Genomic DNA, 20125 nt, shown 5'->3' with positions numbered 1-20125 from the left:
TCTGGTAGTATTGAGATAAAAATGGATCATTTGCCACCTGTTCACCGGCTTCCTAGTACTAAGTGGATTAAAAAATTGTTACATTTAATTATTTATTTTACTTCATTTTTTTTGGGACTAGCCACCTCCTATATTCCTTTTACTACGATTTATTTATTTATTTTTTTAGATGGCACTAGTGATAGGATGTAAATTAATAAGTATTAAACATATTAATTGTTACGTCCCATCACTACTTATCATATAAGCAAGTGTGGCCATCATAGTTTTGTTAACGTTTGGACTATTATTATGATTATGATCACCCTTAAAGAGATTGACACCTAAATCATATTATATCTAATCCTTTGCATCTTTTTGCATCCTTATTAATTTATAGCATGTTTTAGAAGACAATTTATAAGACCTAAGTTAGAGTTGAAGAGAAACTCTTGAAAGTAGATTAAGAACATCTCCGTATCTTTAAAAACAACTTCAAATCATCTTTCAATTATCTCGAAAGTTTCTTCAAATTAACTTCAATTTCTTCAAAGTTCCTTTGAAATATAAAAATCTTTAAAATTTTCTAACTTTCAAGCTTCATCTTCAAATCTACCAAAAAAAAAAAAAAAAAAAAAAATCTCTCAATCAATGTTGTATAAATCAAGGTTTAAGTCATATTAAGGCCCAAGTTGCAATCAAACTTAGCTCAAATCAAAGCTCGATTCAAACCAAAACTTAAATCAATTCAAGATTCAAAACAAATGTCCAAGCTAAGTGGCCGTAAAATCACATCATCAAAAATCTTTATTTGAGATCAAACTTCTTCAAGCTCTCATAAAAAAAAAAGGGTAATAAAACGGAGATTGCACTTACAACATCCTCCAAATAAATGAACTCTTAATTTAACTTCATAACTTTTGAAGAGAAATTTTATTTGTTACACGAGGAAAATTCATGGACTATTTTCTTAGACTAGAGATTGTGCTCACTTCACATTCCATATTCTCATTCCCATAAAAGAAGATAATTAAATGTATGCGTTTAAGGAGGTATTTGTCTTTATTTATTTTTTGTGCACATACCTACCAAATTAGAGAGATATCAACCCCCCAAAATAATATCAGCATAGTAGGAGCTTGAAATTTTAAATCTGACAGTGGATTGGACATGTGGGCGCATCTCTTACGTGGATCTAACCTCCAAAGACGTGTTCGACACTCAGTTCTTTCCATAACCACACCCATTTGCCTCCCAACTCACTAACCCTTAATTTCCCAAATGTGTTATCCCTCCGTAGCCAGCCTCTGCCGCCATTGATTTGATCTCTTGAGTCACAATTCACTTTCTCCCTTTCTCGAAAAACTCCTCGTTTCTCCCTCTACACCCTTCATCTTTAGGAGGATTCACTGCTTCGATGACATTCAAAGACCAGCCAGACCTGGTATTCTCATAATCTTTTCCTTTTTTTTTTTTCCAAATATATTTTTCTTTCGGCTTTAGAGGTTTCGATATCATGATTTTGTTGATGTTGCCTTTTTTATCCATTATGTAATGGAATTTTCTATTTTTCATGCTTCAATTCATTTCCATTTTTGCATGATTGCTTTCTTTGATATATTTCCTCATCTAGATTTCATTGATCTTGGTAGCTTGAAGTTCATAACCTTTCACAAGATTTGAGTTCTTTTATTTTTGGTAAATTTGGTTTTAACGGGATTTCATTTCTTTCTTCTTTGTTTTTTTAGTGGATTTGTTTTTAATGTGCTTAATTTTCTTTGATTTTCTTCCACATCCAATTTGCAAATGTCATTGCTTTAGATTTGCAAATGTCATTGCTTTAGAACATAGGGATTGATATATCTCTAAAATTGCTTTTCATTTTTTCTTATAATTTCTTTTTGTGTGATGTACCTGTGGTGAATAAAAAAGGGAATGGCCTAGGTCCATGCATCTTGGCATAACCTAGATCATATTTGAGGTGGGACAATGTAGCAGCAAGATTCTAGTTTTTTTAATAGATGGGGATGAAGTCCAGACCCTAAGTCGCCTTGGGTTTGGTCTGGTGGTGGGAAAGTGTTATCCTACAAGGGCAGAGCCGAAAAAAAGGGAAAACCCAAGACTTGCCCCCATATTCCTTAGTGAAGCCTAGCCTCTTGGGAGGCATTCTTTAATGTGATGACTCAGTTTAAGAAATAAGGGTAAGAGATTTAAACATAGATGTACTTGATCTTCCCAAAATATTCCTTGGAAAGTGTTTACTATTTCTTCTTTTTAGTTTTTAAGGAAGTTCAGACTAATAGAAAGCAGCCTTAAAATGAACTCTTAATTTGGAAATAAGACTTTTTTAAATGGTATTCTAAAACTTAGATATTGATTATGAAGAAATGCATATCAATCAAGCAAGAAGTTTCATCTTTGATTAATTGAGTATTTGTGTTTTGAAGATATAACAACAAATTCACCAGTCAAGACTAAGCTTTGATTAATCAAAAGCTCAAATTGACTATTTTTACCTTTATTTCCTAAATCCAATTTTTTTCCCTTAAAATAGAGTTTGAAAGTTCTCAATATGTTTTGGGCCTTATAAATTTTAGTAGATTTTCCGAAGAAAAATCCTAAGGTTTCCAAGTAACATGCCTATCTAATGTGCTTGGGACAATTATTTGCTATATCTTCCATTTGGATATATACGACTAAGTCCTTTAACCTTTAAGTTGGTCAGGGAGATGGATGTGTCATTTCTCAACCTTTTTTAAACATTGTTTAATACAAGATTTGATGTTATGATTTTGATATATATTCAAAAGTCCCTACAATATGACAATGAAATTGAAATTATGGTTGTTGATAAAATTTTCATTTCCAAATTTGACTCTTCTTTGTGTTAGTGTTTTAGGTGATAATTCTTTCATGAATAGCATCTTGTCTGGAAATGCTACGGATAAGAACATGTCACCTTCATCTAGAGGTATGGATTCTTTTCCTTTCAAATTCTACTTCTAGAAATGATGAGACATCTATCATTTTTTTATTTCATGAACTTGCTAAGATCCTCTAAAAATGTGTGGATTGCGACTTGAATTTCTAACTCTAATATCTAGTCGACATCTATCTTTGGGGTTGTAATGCACTAGAGGAAATATGTACTTTGCTAGAAGATGATGTTAGTGTTTCTGGGCTAGATGACTTATTTGAATTGTTACTTGGAAGAAGGACCTTACCAAGTTGAGTCTATTGTCATTTCTTCTTCAATGCATAAAAAAATTTTATATTTCATAATTCATTACTTTGCATTTGATAAGGTGGTATATTTTCCCTTTTAGTGTCAGGAACAAGTAGTTGAATAAGTCAATTTACTTCATGCTATAGAAGTATGATGTAAAAGGAGTATAATGATACTAGTATAACAAGATAAAAGACATAATCATTTGTTCGTCAAGAAGAGGCATGACAACAAAGCAATTATGTCAAACATCCTAAGAAATTAAGTAATTCCTTCAATATGGTGATGCTACAAATCATTGTTATCCTAAATAAGATAAAACATATATATTTTTTTTATTGTTTAGGTTTGTTTTTTTGGAAAGTACAATAGCATGAGCGGAGTCGGAAGAAGGTATGTATTTTACATTTAATTTTATTAGCAATACTAAAATTATAGAAAGGCCAATTTTTTTTTTTTACTAAGTTTTTATGTCTTATATTTACTAGCTTGTAAGAGTAGGACATTTTTACTTGGACTAATCCAACTAACCCATTGATCTACTTACAATTATTATTATTATTTTGGGGGTGGGGAGGGGGTTGGGGAACAATTTCTTTATAGCATCATTAACTTGACCATGTATTTCATTTGCATTAGCTAGGTTCTAATATTTCCCAAAGATAGTCTAAATATCCCACACAACATACCAAATGGCAAGTGAGTGTTAACTTGTTAATTAACATAGCATACTAATATAACTTGTTGATTAACCGTAAATGGAATTGGGTTACCAAAAGGATTTATTTTAACAAGGTTCAAGTGTGGCAACCCTAACCTTGAGGATGGGCTACAAAGATAATGGGATCGCATGAGATTGAGACCAATTGTGTAGCCACTAGCTCAACATCAAATGTTTAATAAAATATGAAAAATAATGGAAAGAAAGTTTAGAAAACAACAAAAAAGTTCCAAACTAATGAAAACAAAAAGACTAAGAGATTAAGCCTTATGGCTCTAATACAACCCAAGTTTTATGTCTAGTAGAAGAAAAGACAAATGGACTCCATGTCTAGAGGCAAAGACACAATAGTTTTAGGGGCTTGTTATGGAACTGCTGATCCTCAACTTGAAGCTTCCTAAAGGCTAGGTTTTGCTTGAGAAAAGAAAAATTACAACGATAGAGGAAACATGAGTACATGTATGATGGAACCATTAGGATAGTCATGGCATGCTCATATTTCATAAATCAAAATTATGAATTAATAGCATCATGTTGTTCTCTAAACATCATTTCTAACTCTGCATCTTGACAAAAATTAAATTAGTTGACTATATCTCATGTTTCCCCAAGTCATTAGTTATATAGAACGTAGGGAAGAGATTACTTATATGGTAAATAATTATAAAAGCATTCACATGATAAGAGTATTCACATAAAACTCATAGTTGGGGTTTCCACACAACTCACAGTTATTTGAATACTCCCCTAAATATAGTTCAAGCACAAAATCAAAATAAGGTAGAAGGAAGGAATTGACTAAACAACAGTATGGAAAAATGGACCTTAAATAGAAGCCTTATGTCCTTAGGATTGTTAAAATTTCCAATAAATTCAAGCAAATTGGTTTGGTTTTAAAAAAACCATTAAGATCAATTCGATTTGGGAATTTTAAAAATTGACTTAATTGATTTGAATTTTTGTTTCATTATCTCCAAATTGATAAAAGCTATACCAATTGGATTTAAAATCTAAATTAATTTGAATCCAACAAATCATTTAACTAAACCAAACCAACATTAAACAATGTTGGTTTGGGGGGGTTGCTTTTTAGATGGGAGAAAGCGAGCGAGAGAGAGAGAGAGAGAGAGAGCGGAGGTGATGAGGAAGATGAGAGTGCGACGAAGCGAAGGAAAAGGGAGAGGAATAGTTTCGTCGTGGAATCCAAGACTTTCGAGATCGATGCAGAAGAGAAAAGGGGAAAAATACAAGTCGCGATCTGGGAGAAAAAGAAAGGGATCTCTTCTTGGGTTAGACTGGGATCGGCGAGTCTAGGGTTTCTCTTGGAGAGTCTAGACCATTGTATTAAGGACGGGAAAGGAGGAAAATGGGAAAGGGAGTGGAAAGAAAGTGGGAGATCCTACTCCCTGGTGCGTAATGAGAACAAAGCGGGGCTTTTTCTCAGGCTGGGGGTGGTCGATCTGGAGAAGAAACGACATAGTATTATTATCCCGAAAGGTAGGGGGGAAAAAGAGGGATGGGTGACCATGGCGGAGAAACTACAGCAAATGGGAGGTTTCATGGGAAGGAAGGAGCACAAGCAGTCAGAGTGGGGTGGGGGGAAACTTGTTTTGGAAAGATCATACGCAGAAGTGGTGAAGAGACAGAAGAACAAAGACAAAAATTTAGTTAGAATGGAAGTAAGAAAGGAGGAAATCCAAAACAACTTGTGAAAATTAGATCACTGTATTATTGGGAGTTGGGACCCTAGTTCAGTAGGAGGAGAGGACCTGGAGACCTTGGGGCGATCGCTGGCAAAGATTTGGGGTCTGAAAGGCAATCTAGGGATGGCAAGGCTGGAAGAGAACAAGGTTTTGCTAGAGTTTGGGCTTATGGAAGAAGCCACTTGGGTAATGTCCTTTGGGAAATGATCGATTGGTGGGATTCATTTGGGATTAGAGAAATGGAACCCTAGGATCGGCTGCTTAGAAGAGGGGGAGATTACAAAGGAAATTTGGGTCAGGATTGTAGGGCTTCCATTATCGCTATGGAACCCGAACATTTTGAGAAGAGTGGGGGAGGAGTGTGGCGGATTTATAGCAATGGACCCTCGGACGGAAAAGCTGCAGGAGCTTCAATGGGCTCGGATATTGATCAGAACAGAGGGGGAAGACCTGCCAAGGGTGATGGAGATTGCAGTTGAGGAGAAGGTGTACTCTCTTGCCCTCTGGTGGGAGCTAAAACCGGCTCTGAGAAAGGCTCAGGAAAACAGGCGTGAAGAGTATGAGAGAACAAGAGGAGAGGTTAGGGGTGATGGTGGTTCACGCGCTGACACGCGAGTGGAGAAAGAGTTGGAAAACGCTAGGCTCGAGGAGTTGTTCCTGTCAGAAGAAAGGATGGGGGATAAGGAGGGAGAGTTGGGCAGGGAGCTAGCCAAACGGGCGCAAGGCAGATCGGGGGCCCGTCCATCCATGGAAGTTGTGGATCTTGGGCCTTCATCGTTAGGCCTAGAGGTGGGCTTAAAAGGAAAAAAGAGGAGGGATGGGCTGTACACTCAAGGGACGACAGTGGGCCTAAATTTAAAACTAAAAGAAGTGATGGGTGAAGAAGCTGGGCATGAGGCTGGGCCGTCGAGAAAATGGTGGACCGCCGAGAAGGAAAGCCCATCGCGCGACGGGGTAATGGATCTGGATGACAGCCCAAGTAAGTCAATGCTCCAAGGCACTAACAAAGGCCATCAGATGAAGGTGAGCTCGCTGGCCATTCCTTCTTCCAATAGCAAAAGCAACACGGAGGAAGAAATCTTCAAATACTGGGTGACAGAGGACGTGAGGAAGCAAAATATGAAGATCTTGCACTCGGCGACAGACTCGACGCTAGTTGAGGAAGCTCTGAGGTATGGGTCTGTCTCATTGTGGAAGGGTGAAAGGGTTCCTGGGTCTTCTCATCTTATTCCCTTTCTTTTTGATCGGGCTCCGGAGGGGGAGCATTACGATCGTTCAAGATCTGTTGGGGAGGGGCCTCAGTTTGAGGTTCCCTTGTGTGTTTTATCGGGAGACGAAACAGAGGAGAACGAAAACGATTGTTGGGATTTGGTAGAGACTAATGGTGGCAGCGATAAGGTTAGGGGTGGGGAGTGGGGCTCAGGCTTGAATAATCCTCAAGCTCTTAGAGGTGAGAAGGAGGATAGATGGGAGGAAAGCGACCTGGCAAAATTCAGTCTCTTTTTGGGATTTTCGACTGAGGGATTAGAAAAGGAAATCCTGGATTTTTTTATTAAAATCAGGAAAAGAAGGGAGAGAATTCATGGGAAGGTGTTGCTAGAAAAGTCAAAGTTTGAAAGAGAACTAAAGAGGTTGGAGTGTTCAGTGAATTATGAGAAGGGAAGGAAGCAGAGAGACCCCTCACAGGGTAAAGGGTGTCAAATTACAGTGGTTTAATGAAGTTAAAATTGCTAAGTTGGAATGTGAGGGGAGCGAACGAAAAAGTGAAAAGAAAAATCATTAAGACTTTCATAAGGAATCAGAGGGTGGATCTGATGTGTATCCAGGAAACAAAAATCCAACAAATGTCAGAGGGTGTGGTGAGAAGCTTAGGTTCGAGGAGATTCTTAGATTGGAGGGCCCTGGACGCTAGTAGGACTGCGGGAGGTATTCTGATATGTTGGGATAAAAGGACCTTGGAGATTTTGGAGTGGGGGGAGGGCCAATTCTCCTTATCTTGCAGATTCAGAAATGTAGAAAATGGAACTGTTTGGGTATTCACGGGAGTTTATGGACCTTTCACTAAAGAGGAACGGGAGTGCTTGTGGGAAGAGATTGGGGCGATCAGAGGGCTCTGGGAAGACCCGTGGTGTGTTGGGGGAGACTATAACATCACCCTGTTCCAAAGAGAAAGGAGCAGGCAAGGAAGAATAACCTCAGCTATGAGGAGATTTGCTCAGATTGTTGATGAAGTTGGGCTGATGGATATTCCTCTACAAGGGGGAGTGTTTACTTGGAGTGGGGGTCCTAACAATCAGTCTTGGGCTAGATTGGATAGGTTCTTGGTGAACACTAGTTGGCTAGATCAGTTCAGTGGCGTTCTTCAGAGGAGACTACCTCGGCCTCTATCTGATCACTTTCCTGTTTTATTAGAGGGTGGTGGTCTGAGAAGAGGTCCCTCTCCCTTTAGATTTGAGAACATGTGGCTTAAGGTGGAGGGCTTCCAAGATTTGATTAGAAGCTGGTGGTGGGAGATTGAGGTGAGAGGTAGTGCTAGTTTTAGACTACCTACAAAGCTGAAGGAAATTAAACAGGAACTGAAAGTCTGGAACAAGGAGGTGTTCAAGAATCTGGGGTGTAATAAAGCAGCAGCTTTGCAACAAGTGGAATTCTGGGACCTTGTGGAAAGTGACAGAATTCTGTCAGTGGAGGAAACGGAATTAAAAAAGAAGGCCAAGGAAAACTATAAAAAAATGGGTTCTTTTGGAAGAAACTCATTGGAGACAATCATCAAGGGAGATCTGGCTAAGCGAAGGGGACAGAAATACGGGCTATTTCCACCGTATGGCAAATGCAAAGCACAGAAATAATTATTTGGACAAAATTAAGATTGATGGGGTGTGTCTTTCTGAGGAGCAGGAAGTAAGGGAAGGAATTGCAAATGCCTACCAGCAGATGCTTTCAGAAGGGTCGGGGTGGCAGGTTGACATTGGGGGGTTGCGTTTAGATCAGATTAGCCACCAAGAAGCAGAAAATTTGGAAACCCCTTTTTCTGAGGCGGAGGTACATTCAGCATTGATGGAGATGAATGGGGATAAAGCCCCGGGGCCGGATGGTTTTACAGTAGCCTTTTGGCAAAGTTGTTGGGGTTTTGTTAAAGAAGAGATCTTGGCAATGTTTAAGGAGTTCCATGAGCAAAACACTTTTCTCAAGAGCCTAAATAATACATTCTTGGTCCTAATCCCTAAGAAAGGTGGGCCGGAAGATATTGGGGACTTTAGACCTATTAGTCTCTTGGGGGGGTTGTATAAATTACTGGCTAAAGTCCTAGCTAATAGGTTGAAAAAAGTGATTGGGAAGGTGGTGTCCCCTGCTCAAAATGCTTTTGTGATGGGCAAACAGATTCTTGACGCCTCCCTAATTGCAAATAAGGTGATAGATTTGTGGCACAAAAGAAAAGAGAAGGGGGTCATTTGCAAATTGGACATTGAGAAAGCTTATGACAACATGAATTGGCAGTTCTTAATGAAGGTTCTACAAAAATTGGGTTTTGGGCCAAAATGGCTGCGTTGGATGTGGAGTTGCATATCTTCAGCAAAATTTTCAATCTTAGTGAATGGGGTTCCTACTGGCTTTTTCCCGAGTTCTAAGGGGCTTCGTCAAGGAGATCCCCTATCTCCTTACCTCTTCGTAATGGGAATGGAAGTGTTGGGGGCTCTTATTAGGAGGGCTGTTGAAGGGGGATTCCTGTCAGGGTGTAACATTCGGGAGGGTGGAAGGACTGCTTTGAACATCTCTCATTTATTTTTTGCAGATGATACAATTGTTTTCTGTGAGGCTAATAAGGACCATCTAAGTCATTTAAGTTGGATCCTCTTTTGGTTTGAAGCTGCTTCGGGGCTAAAGATTAATCTGGGCAAAAGTGAAATCATCCCGGTGGGTGAGATGGAGGATATTGAGGAGTTGGCAGTGGAAATAGGATGTAGGGTGGGATCTTTGCCGTCCCAGTATTTGGGCCTACCCTTAGGGGCTCCTAACAAGGCCTCCTCGGTGTGGGATGGAGTGGAAGAAAGAGTAAGGAGAAGACTTGCGCGATGGAAAAGGCAATTTATCTCCAAAGGTGGCAGAATCACTCTTATTAAAAGCACTTGGCCAGCATACCCATTTATCAAATGTCTCTTTTCCGGATGCCGAAGATTGTGGTTAGAAGGCTAGAAAAATTGCAAAGAGACTTCCTATGGGGAGGGGGAAATATGGAGAGGAAAATTCACCTAGTGAAATGGGAGATAGTGTGTGGGGACAAAGAGAGGGGTGGGCTTGGTTTGAGAAAGCTTGGCCTCTTGAACAGAGCTTTGCTTGGTAAATGGATATGGAGGTTTGCTTGTGAAAGAGAGAATCTTTGGAAGCAGGTGATTGTGGCAAAGTTTGGGCAAGAAGATGATGGATGGAAGTCTAAAAAGCCTAATGGGGCGTTTGGTGTAGGGGTGTGGAAGGAGATCATGAAGGAGACTGATTGGTGCTGGGATAATATAAAGTTTATGGTAGGAAGGGCACTAAAATCAGATTCTGGACTGATGTGTGGTGTGCGGGTACAGGGCTGTCCCAAACTTTCCCACACCTCTTTGCCTTGGCTGCTAATAGGAATGCTACGGTGGAGGAGATGTGGGATCAGAATTCGGATCAAGGAGGTTGGAATCTAAGATTTTTGAGGAATTTTAATGACTGGGAGGTGGGCATGGTAGGAGATCTGCTCCTTAAGCTGAGAGGGCTTAGGCCTTCTTTGGAGGAAGATTCGGTCTCTTGGAAGGGAGGAAAAAACAGTAAATTTAAAGTAAAGGAAGCGTACAGCTGCTTAGTCAATCCTATGGACACCGTTTTTCCGGAAAAATGCATTTGGGTGGATAGTGTTCTTACCAAAGTCGCTTTCTTTGCGTGGGAGGCTACATGAGGGAAGGTGTTAACGTTTGACAGACTTCAGAGAAGAGGATGACAATTCCCTAATTGCTGTTTTTTGTGTGGTTGTGCAGAAGAATCTGTAAATCATGTCCCTATTCACTGTATAGTGGCTAGAGCCCTTTGGGAGTTAGTCCTTGGGCTTGTAGGTGTTAAGTGGGTCTTTCCAGAATCTGTAAAGGAGGTCTTATTTAGCTAGAGAGGTCATTTGGTGGGAAAAAAAAGGAAAAAGATTTGGAAGGCCATCCCGTTATGTATATTTTGGACGGTTTGGAAAGAGAGGAATAGATTAGCCTTTAAGGGGGGTGTGCTACATATACAGAAGCTAAAGAATTTTTTTGTTTATAATTTGTGGGGTTGGGCTAGATTGGATATTGAAGATAACTCTCTCTCCCTTCTAGGCTTTCTAGAGTGGCTAGCTTCCACTTAGGGGAGGTGAGGTCTTCTTGGTCTCTTTTGTTTTTTGTTGTGAGGCTATAGCTGCCTTGTATATCTCCTGTATGTTGTGTGGCTATTGGCCTCTTTTTTAATACATATTGGTTTACTTATCAAAAAAATTAAACAATGTTGGTTTGACTCAATTTTTCATCACTAAAAGGTTGGTTTTGTTTTATTCAAATAAAAACAACCATGTCGGTTTTGATAAATTCTTTTCCAAAACTTAATCAAATCACACCTTTTTATACCCCTAGTTTCAACTCTAAAAGTTTTTTAAACAATGTACATTCTTCAAGATCTTAGTGCACTAGGGGATGTTAATTAGTTCTCCTCAATTATTCAATACAAGAGAATTAAGGTTTTCTTGAAGGGCTTTTGCAATTCCATGAGTGCATAAAAAAGCACTTAGGATGCTAGGGCTTATGAAAAAGAGAGGAGGTAGAGAGATTTCCAAAATCTTCAAATTGTCTTCTACTATTCTCTTATATAGAGAATAGAAGAGAAACTCATCAGCTCATGTCTTAAATTAGACAGACTTACCCTCAAATTTGATAGTTTTGACTTGTTTTCTAAGAGAAAGTAACTTGTCAAAGTTTAATAGCTTTATTTCTATATTCATATAGTAGTCCACAACCAATTTAGTCTATGGATAAATACAATAGATTCAATTTTTTTGTTACCGCTGAAATGTCTTATCTCATACCTAAACTCTTTGTATGACTCATAAGAATGGATTTATGATGAGAAAAAAAATACCAAACAAGCACAATAGTTTTGTTTGATCATCAATGCATTAGGGGTGTATTCGTCTTAGAAATTAGATGGTGGTGTGAGTTCATCACAATGACAAAAATCTACCTGCACTAGATTTGTGATGAGAAAAAACACAAATCAAGCCTAATAGTATAGTTTAATCCACAATACATGAGAGGTATTTGTCTTAGATTCACAATGAGGCTATAGGAAATTTTCGATAAAAATCCACCCGTGCTAGATTTGGATGTCCATTGCATTCTTACCCAGTTCTCTTTCCTCATTTGACTCCACTTTTGATTGATTTACATGCCGCTTCATTGCTAAAATAAAACCAAAATCCTTTAATAACTTGAGCGCTAGACCATATGAAGCCACTTATGGGGATCCTTTTTTTCTTTTTATAAGTAAATTTTTATCCCTATTAGGACTTGAACCTAGAATCTCCCAAACTTGAGCTAGGCCTCAAGGGCTCTACTACTAGGGATCTAAGTATCATCCTACATTTGGTTTCTTATCAAACACCAACTTTCAAAACAGACCATAGGATATAGTTGATGCAAATAATGGAAGCATAGCCTATTATGATGCCATGGTTGTGCTAGCAATAGCATACTAAGATCCAACTTGTCAAATACTTACATTTATGCATTTCTCAAATTTATGGCCCATCCACATATTATCACCAACAATGTTGATGAGGCTTTTGATATTTATTTTGCTATATTTATTTAATATATTAGGCACTAAAAATTTTAAGGTCACCATAAATTTTTTAGGTAGCTATTATATTTAGATTTGTTTATTCACTTAAACTAACATATTCTTGACTCCTTATATACTAAGTATAGATTTTGTTGCTTTTGTTCATTCTTAGGACAAATAATTTAATCTTTTTGCCAACTATAACTTCATTTGAAGACTTGCTTTTCATTTTTCCTTAGTTGGCTGCATTTTTCCCAAAAAATAGTTGTTTCCATAGATCTAATTATGTGGGAAAAAAATTTGACTAAGAAATACATAGTATACATATATGAAAATTTTTATTTTTTTATTTTTATTTTTATGAGACGCTTATTTTAGTTACACAACATTACGAAATATATGCAAATGTGGAGTCAAACTAATATGTTCTAAGAAGAAATTTTTGAACATCAATGTCATTAATATTATCGATCTCATAAGTATCATACCAAATCCTATCAATTAAATCACTTTCTCAAGAAATATGAGATGTCTAAGTCATATAAGTAAAGATATCTATTCATGGATAAAAAAAAAGGAAAAAATGTAATTGATGATTAGATTGATGATAAAATAGAACCTTGGGTCATAAATAGTAAGAAAAAATAGATGGCAACCAGCGAGTATTCAAGAGGTCCTACATATTTGCATATAAGAATATATTTAGGGTAAATATTTAATAATATTAGTGATTATTACCATAGCGTTAAATTCCATTAACATTCTAATGAATATATTTATGGTAAAATTTGTAGATATAAGTCTAGTCATGATAGTTGTTTAATGTCCAACAATCCCAAATTTACAAAACTATATTGCACAAGTCTTTTGTCCCAACCAAAACAATTTAAAATGAGAAGTTATATAGTACATCTTTTCAATTATTGATCCATGGAGACTCATGTGAACAAGTCAATAGAATTGAAGTTAAACTATTTCATTTACATATTTAGGCTAACTTATTACAAATTAGAAGTAATATGCTTTTTGAGATAAAATTCTAAAGAAAAATGTAGTAAGAAGTGTAAAGTAAATGACAAGATGGTGAAATTGTTCATAAAAGGCCACACATCTAAGATCAAATTTCTACTAAGAATAGAATCTTGGCATTCTTCAAGATGATCTATATATCTCTTTCAAATTTAGGTCTTTGCAACTTCTAATTCCAAATTCATCTCAAGACGTAATATAAGATTTTGCACATCCTTAATCAAAGTCTATGATTAATAAATCAAATTAAAAAAAAATGAGCATTCAATGAGCCAATATAAGCATATTTCCTTCAACACTTTCTTAGTTATCTTTCTCCATTGACTCTTAAATATTCTTTTTACTCTTTATTTATGCATTTTCTTTAAAATAAAGAATTAGTCCATTAAATTGTGCCTTAGCACAAATTGAAGCTAAAAACATTGATTTGTCCACTAAATGGGTCTTAGCACAAATTAGTGATGACAATAGGGTAGTTTTTTTTTAGTACAGACCTCACCCTACCCTGCCTTTAATGGGTTGGGTTTGGAATTAAGATAAAAGGGTTGGGGGTGAGTTTGAGATTTTTCTTTAAACTAGGGATGGGTTTAGGGCAGGTTTGACTATTGCCTTGTTCTGATTATATATAACTAATTTTAAAAATAATTTAATTATTTTTTTATTTTCCTATTTTAATACATATAAAATAAAAAAATTACTTATTAATAAAATAAGTTACAAAAATTATAATATTTACTTATTTATAAATTATATTAATTTTAATGTAATTTTTTAAAAAAAATTTAAAAATCAAACAGGGTAGGGCAAGTATGGGAAATTCTCATATTTACCTCATCCTGTCCTGTTTATTTTTTTTTTAGGGTGGCGATAGGAATTACTTTGTGTAAATGGAATGGGTTTAGGATGTGGGAGGCGACTTGTTTGAACCCATGTTGTTGCTATCCCTAGCTCAAATTCAAGGTAAAATCATTGATTTGTATTTATATACTCAAAACCATGTCTTTAATCAACTTTTAATACAAACATTGAGTACAAATCAAAGCCTTTTTAACTGTTAGGTATAATTTTAATTTTTAAGTTCCTATGTTAATTTGATAATATATATTATACCCAAATCTTAGGTTCCTAAAAATCTCTAATCAAAATAACAAACATAACTTATAGTTATGTAACATTCCTTAGTTTGTTGTAAGTTAAATATGATCTCAACTTTAAATTTTCCCTAAATAACAACTGATTTTGTATTATTCGGAAACTATATAAGTATCTACATGTTTTTTTTTTTTCAACTTTGTAGTGGATAAGAAAGGAAAGCATTAGACGATTGATAAGATGTGGAAGCATCTTTGGCCTTGAGAAGAATGGAAGCTGAAGCCATATTTCCAATGGATCAATAGGAAAGATGGTGTGAAGAACGCTCATCCCAACAGATAAGGAGGGTTCAAATCAACAACTAGTGATAAATGGGCCTTTTAGTTGAATTTAACTTATTCAATGGTGAGGATATGATCATAAAAATTGAAAATGCCTCGTATGGCAAGAAGATGGTAAGAGTAAAGCTTTCAAATTTTATAGTAGACATTAATGACTAAATGGTTTTAATAGCACACAACTTTTGTGAAATGTTACTATAGATGATGAAAATGCATTTCATTTTTTCCATTTCTTAGTTCAATATTAATTGTTTTTAGAAAAACTAATAAATGCTATGAGAAAGTGATGAGAATGGCTTTCAAGCATATGCTAGTTTTTGTTTTGAGGTCAAATACCAAAAGGTACATTTTAATATTCATTTTTCTCTTCAAAATTGTATGAAATATTTTTCTATGTTTCTTTCTTCATTTTTGGCTAAGAAATACATAAAAGATAAATGTTATTATCTTTCTTAATTACTATGAATGAGAATAATCTAAAAAACAGAAACATAAAAAAAGTAACGAAAGGAGAGACGATTGGAAAACACTAGAAGAAAAAATATAGATTAGTAGAATTTCTAGTAACAAACTCAACCCTATCTTTGATAGCATTCAATTCCTCTTGTGATTGGAAGAACTACATGTCCAATGCAGCCTTTGCCCCTACAAAACGACTCATATCAAACTTAAGGCTGCTAGGAAGTTTTATTCGCATCACATAGATTCCAAATTGGCATTGTTGGCATCTCAAACCTAGCACAGTGAAAGTCATAACAATTCAAAAATAGGATCTTTAAGTTTCATAAACCATACCATTGAATTTGGATGTTCCTGCGCACTATTTCTCTCCAATTTCCTGAAGCTCTTGAAGACCTCTTGTATGTCTTCTACCCAATGACTCCTATTTGGATATTAACACTTAGATTGAGGAAGATGGAGACTACAATTCTTTTAGGTGTGAGATTAAGAGTTAGCCTAACCCTAAACTCTAAAAGCTTTTGTATAGGCTAGAAATGGACAAGTGGCTAGGCCCAAAATATGGGCTAAGGTCACTTAATCTAGCTTATTGGTCCTATTTAATTAATTAGCCATAAGTTGGGTTTCAATTAATCAAATAGCCCAATAAAACCCAAGAATTAATTATTGATATGTTATGGTGAAACTTCGTGAAACTTAAAGTAGCTTAACCCATAGAATATAATTAATTTATTTAAAATATAATTTACTCAATAAAAAGTACCACAAATAATATGAGCTTGAGCCTATGGCATCTTGTCTACAAAATTCAACTCTAGCCCACTACCTACTCAGATATGCTTAGGTAGGCCTAAGTTAAGAAAGGTCCAAGTGGCCTATATATTCACCCAAGCCCGTGTCATCATGCCATTCTAAGCCTTTTCAAGGCTTCCTTAACAAGGTTGAGTGGGGGCCATACCAATTAGCTTAGATATGCCTAATTAAGTTAGGCTATGCTCATGTGAACTAACTCAAGCTTGCTTATCTCAGTCTAGGCCTGAGCTGCTAGGGCAAGGATGATCCATGGCAATCATTAAGGCCAAATTGCCCAAATTTGCATATTTATGTTGTTATTTTGGTCTAGTCACTCCAATTAAGTCCCACCGAGGCCCTTTTCCCTTTAAAGGATCACAATATTTCCAAATTTCCTTTTAGATAAGGCTTACCGACTATAAAATCCTAAGAGTGATAAGGATAACATGGGATAAGGGTTATCATAATCTTATCATAATTCCAACCCTAGGCATCATCCCAATCTTCAAATGAACTTATCCATTATAAATTGAGTGCTCCATTCGAATTACAAGGTAAACAAAAATTTTCTCTTCTTCATGTTTTACTTTTCCTCCAACTTGCTGACTTAAGTAGCAAATCCATATCAATCACCTTCTATGTGAGCTTTTTGAAACTCTTGGTGGTATCACTTTTCTTACAAATCATCAATCTCCCGCTCAATTTTATAAAGTGAGATCTTTTTCTTTCTTTTTTTTTTTTTTTTTTGCATCTTCAAAGTTGACTCATAAACTTCATGAGTAAAAGGAGAAAATTCGATTTCTTAATCATGCCACCAAGTTGAGTTAATAAAAGGTAAGTATTTTGAAACCTAAGTATATTCATTCATATACTTAGCAATTATAATGATTTGTGGTTAGCAAAATTTTCAACTAGATTTAGGATTTTTGGATTAATTAATCAGCATATTTCTTGAATTATTTCAGATTGTTTAGCTTAGATGAAGAGTGTTGTATATTAATTTGTTCTTAAATTATTAACTTGATTTTATGAGATCTACTTCCTAGATTTGCTATTATGTTAGGAGATTTAATTATTTGGGGTGAATATTGTTAGCCTCATGAATGATATATTTTGATAGAATTATTAAACACATTTTAAAGGTTAAAAAATGGTATTTTGAATAATTAAATCATTAGAATTTAATTACAATATGGAAGTTTTAAACATTAATATTTTGAATTAAAAGTTCATTTTGATTTTTAATATGAGAAATTAAAATTTAAGTATATCGAGATTCTAGTTCTTGTTAATTTTGAATCATAAATGATTTGAAATGATTAATCTAGGGTGAATTTGCTTTATCTGTTTCTATATCTGAGTCAAATCCTAGAAAATTTATCATATAATGGGATGATCTTCATTGATGAAGAGGCATAAATGTTTTACAAATGCAGTCTAATTATTGGAGGTTTTTGTTTTTTTAATTTGGATTTTAGTCTATGAATTAAGGATCTTAATCAATGGTAAAGGATTATTTAAAATATTTAACCTTAGATGGAGTTTGCATGACTTTTTGCTTAATTAAGTGGTTTTTTGGATAAGGACCTTGGTTAATTCAATCAAGCTCCATTATGTGTTTCATACTGCCTGTTAATAATGTGTATCTATGTAGCTCCATTATTGTTTGGATTATTCTCAAGTATAACCCATATTTAAATATAATCTCAAACGAATTTCTTTCATTTTTGCTTGGATTGCAGTGATATGAAAAGGTCCATGATAGAGAAGAATGTGTACTTACCTAGAAATTAATATGCATAGTCAAGGAGAAAAAGAATTCTCAAGATCGAATCAATGATTTAGCAAAATATAAGGTAAATACATTTTTATTAATCCTGTTATGATAATGTTCGTTTTGGTTCCTCTTGCTTATATCTAATATTGCAATGTAAGCTCATTAGGCAACTTTCTTTGCTTCCTAGGAACTAGAATGGGAAAATAAAAAGGAAAAGAAATTTAGAGTACTAATACCACATGAATTCTTTCTGAGTTCTTGTTTATATATATATACTTAACCACATTTCAAATAAGAACATGGAAATGGTCATGCTGCTAGTGCCTTGGCTAACTGTTGGAAGAAGAACATAATCTCTGGCAATGTGGTTATGTGGTATAATACTTGCTTGATGATCCTCATAATTATAGATTTGATCCAAGCAAGGCTCCTTGTTACAGTCAATCCTTCACTTCCCAAGGGATGTATTCAGTTATGCCCAAGTAATTCAGGAATTTCTATTTGATTTGTGAGGATCAATTGTTTGATCAGTTGGAATATGATTACTGAGAGGGGTAAAATCAGTGTAGATTTCATAGATGTGTTCTTCATCGATCAATAAATAAATTTAAGGGTTACTGATTTTCCTTTTTCAATCTCCACAGATACCTAGTTTTAGAGCATTGCCCCCTAGAGTGAAGTTTGGACCAGGATGGGTAGGAGAGAACGATCGGACACCACCAAAGCCACTTTTTGTGCCTTCATCAACATTACTCTCATCTCTCCCTCGAGATTCTGCTCCTGTTGCTATACCTTGCAATATTTTAGTACATGCTATAAGACATGGATATGAATATTTCATAAATTATAACTTTCATTATAAATAATTAGAAAATTAAAAAAAAATGATAATGCATAATAATATTTTGTCTAAAATATATTATTAAAACAAGCAGAGTCCTTTTTTAAAAAAAAATATATGTAAATTACCTTAGTTTTTACATTAGAAGTATACATTTATTAATAAAATGAAAAAAATTCTACCATCTCTAAATAACTTTTAGAAGTTACTATACCTTTTAATAAGCGTAATGCATTGAGTCTTGATTGATTTGGAGTTTGTTTAAATAGACGTAAAGGGAAAATAAATATCACTATTTTAAATCAAGAGACTCATAAAAAATTCAAAGCGTTATACCTTAATTTATAGTTTATTTGCTTAATGAGAAAATTAGGGAAGTATAATATATAAAAAAGAAACTTATATAATCATTCTAAACTAAGTTTAGTTTAGGAAATTTTAGTATTAATGGGATTAAATTTTCAGTTTTTAATCATTTTTAAAAATTATTCAACTTATTGAATATTTAATAAATTAAGTCTCGTTTGATTTAAAATCTACCTCCCCTTATAAAATTGTGAAAGACTCATTAACCCCTTCAAAAAGTTATAATGAGTGTTTCATTATCAAAGTAATATTTATTTGAGCATGATCTAGTGCATGCATGAACAATGCGTAGTGTACACTTATTTATTTAATTAAGTTTAAACTATTAGTGTATGTGTTTGATTGAACCCTATGTGTATTTATTTGTACCTAATTTTCAATGAATTTGTCCATATTTTCTTAGTTAACAAATAGAGTACTCTAAATAAAATGAATCGATTTGTTGCATTGAGTCTAATAAATTTTTAAAATAATTTTGGTTTAATTAAAATTAGAAAAAAAAAAATTAATCATTAGAATGGACTCAAAATCAATTGAAACTTAATGTTTTAGATTTGTGAACGAATCCACTAATTTAAAAAATAATTTAAATTTACAAAATTAATTCCAATGAAAAAATTCCTTAACAATGCATCCAAAATGCCCTAGCAATAATAAGTTGGTATATATATGTGCATAAAAGCAAAAAGAAAAAAAAAATTACAAAAAACAAATTACACTTCTTTTCGTCTTCTCTAAATAAAATATTATTAACTGTTATATTATTAGTCATAGTATATCCATATTTTATAATATCTAGTAAAGTAATATAATTTTTTTTTTTAACAAAGAAATATATTTTATGTTTTTATTATTTAGTACTCATCTTTTACACAAGTTGTCATTATTTTATTCTTTTTGAAAAATATTACTTTTTAAAAAAAATTATTGTTCATTCATTTTTTGTTAGAAGGGACTTCCCAAAGATGGTT

The 20125-nt window shown here is 34.6% G+C and overlaps 1 long non-coding RNA gene across 2 annotated transcripts; it reads left to right on the top strand.

Annotated features, from left to right (window-relative positions):
* Nucleotides 1–1243: 1243 nt before the first annotated feature.
* LOC132253220 (uncharacterized) lies at nt 1244–18768 on the top strand. 2 transcript variants are annotated; one of them, XR_009465034.1, is made up of 5 exons: nt 1244–1423; nt 2879–2950; nt 14784–15033; nt 17913–18026; nt 18592–18768. It is a non-coding gene; the product is annotated as an uncharacterized LOC132253220 (long non-coding RNA). The 2 variants fall into 2 exon arrangements; XR_009465035.1 differs by lacking the exon at nt 14784–15033.
* Nucleotides 18769–20125: the final 1357 nt, after the last annotated feature.

The sequence above is a fragment of the Vitis vinifera genome, chromosome 18, assembly GCF_030704535.1.
Source record: "Vitis vinifera cultivar Pinot Noir 40024 chromosome 18, ASM3070453v1".
In the NCBI taxonomy this organism is placed as follows: Eukaryota; Viridiplantae; Streptophyta; class Magnoliopsida; order Vitales; family Vitaceae; genus Vitis; species Vitis vinifera.
Note: the sequence above shows the minus strand (reverse complement) of the source record. Positions and strands in the feature narration are given on the sequence as shown.